Genomic DNA, 2,126 nt, shown 5'->3' with positions numbered 1-2,126 from the left:
ATTTGCATCTTTTAGTGAATATTGCATATATATAGACATGAAAAAGATGATGCCAAGTAGACATGAAAAAGATTTGGTGAAGGTGTTTGCCTAGGACCAAGAGGTATTGGGTTCAAAACCCCCCTTGGTACTTCTTCGATGGCATCGTCTACGGGCTGATAATTAAGCGCCTACACGGCCTACAGGCGGACGTCTACGAGCAATGGAAAATCACTGCCCACGGGAGTATCTTTGGCCTAAGGCTGGTCGGAAAAAAAAAAAGAATGCATCTTCTAGTGAATATTGCATATAAATAGACATGAAAAAAGACATTGCCAAGGAGACAAGCAGCACTGTAATGAAAAAAAGTGCCAAAAGAGGCAACCACAATGGCTCGCAATGTGTCATATGCAAGTTCCCAAATGATACATATCCATAATACAAGCCGAAATTGAGCATACATTTACACAGGAGAGTAAATCACCTAATATTTGGAAAAAAAACCATATCATGTGGTGGTAGAAGGGCTAGGGGCTGAAGGAGTGGCGGAGGAGGAGGTGCTACTGCTATTACTCGGCAGAAATTTCACTAAAACTGGCACCACCACCACCAGAATGACAATCAGGAGGATGATGATGGCGATGCAAGTCCATTTGCGGGTGCTGCTTTGGAGCTTCTTGGCGGTTTGCAGGTTCTGGGTGCCTCTGTTAACAAAAGAGGAGGCCCCTTGGACTGCAGCTTCGATGTTATTCAGCTGCTCCCCTTGGGCTTCAACAAGCACGGCCATGTCCATGAAGATCTGGTGGAGCTCAACCAGGTTCTTCTCAAGGTCCTTGACAGCATCGTGCCTCTCTTGGATCTCCTTAATGGTGTCAATAATCTGGCCCCTGCCTTGCTCCTGCACAGCCTTCTGCAAGAAGGTCTCGCTCTCGCCTGTGTCAATCATGTGGTCGATGGTGGCCTCATCAGGTTGATTGCCGGTGACGGTGAAGTAGCGTCTCTCGATGGTTTCTCTGTACTCAGAGACCATGGAGTGTCTCAGGGACTGGAAGTCTTGCATGAGGTCTCTTAGGGTTGTGCGCAAGCCGTTGGTGATGGAGATTCGCGTGCGGTCTGCAGAGGAGCCTTGCTCGCAGCCCGGGATCCTGCGGTTGGCCATGTTAGCTCTGTCTAGATCCTCCAGCTTCGCCTTGATCAGCTTCGCCTTGCGCAGAACCTCTCCCACATCTTTGTCCATGCGATCCCGCACTGCCTTCATCGCCTGCGCCCGCGTCACCGTCTTGCTCTCCTCGTTTGCTCTCTGTAGCTGCGACAGCAGCATCCTTACCTTCTCCATCTCCTCCTTCACCTCCTTCACCTCTTCGAAGAATTGCCGCAGGTTCCTCTCGCTCTCATACCCGCCCGGCGCGCCTGTCATCTCCGTTTCGTGCTGCCGCCCGGCCTCCAAATCCATGTTATCCCGCTTCAGATCCACATAGCTCTTCGCCCCCAAGTTGGAAAACCTCTTGGACAGCAAGTTATTCATAGCTGCAGCTATGGAAATCTATGGTATCGTAAATATATGTATACCTATTCTTCAATCAGCGATGAAAGGGTTTTTACTAAGCTCCAGCAGTAGAAGCCTTCGCAACTTGAAAGGAACTGTGGGAGGCAAGCTTTGTTAAATAGTTACGAGAGAGAAATGACAGATCCACAGAGCTCGCAGGAAGTAGAAGGGAAAGGGGGGCGGCGAGGAAGCCGCGTAAATAGGCACATTGACGAAGTAGACGACGACCCAGCAAACGGGTCGCCCATTTGACTGACAGCTCCCTTACAGGATTATAATTTATTATCTATACGAGTAGCCTCTTCTCCACCACTAAGTTGGGTATCTTCTCCACCACTAAGTGTAGAAAAACTACTAACTTGTTGTGTTCATCCCAAGATGTTTACAAACCTCAATCAAGAGAAACTCAATGTGCCTCTTCTTATGTAGCCATTATCTTAGCACAAAGTGTATCTGAAAGCTCTGACAAGGTGGCTGAAAGATCCCTGCCCCCTCTGTGGAACGAATTCGGGGTGCTAGCAGCGAAAGTAGCACTTTTGCGCAGGGCAGAGCCTCTCACTCGGGGTCTCGCCCACCACGGAAATCCGGACAAGAGACTAAA

At 49.1% G+C, this 2,126-nt stretch overlaps 1 pseudogene across 1 annotated transcript; it reads right to left on the bottom strand.

Annotated features, from left to right (window-relative positions):
• Positions 1–338: 338 nt before the first annotated feature.
• On the bottom strand, positions 339–1,774 carry LOC147641814 (syntaxin-125 pseudogene; annotated as a pseudogene). The gene has a single exon (XR_015266167.1). The product of XR_015266167.1 is annotated as a syntaxin-125 pseudogene (transcript).
• Between the last annotated feature and the right edge of the window lie 352 nt (positions 1,775–2,126).

Source organism: Cibotium barometz, chromosome 1 (assembly GCF_041138505.1).
Source record: "Cibotium barometz isolate CiBa-2024 chromosome 1, ASM4113850v1, whole genome shotgun sequence".
NCBI lineage: Eukaryota > Viridiplantae > Streptophyta > Polypodiopsida > Cyatheales > Cibotiaceae > Cibotium > Cibotium barometz.
Note: the sequence above shows the minus strand (reverse complement) of the source record. Positions and strands in the feature narration are given on the sequence as shown.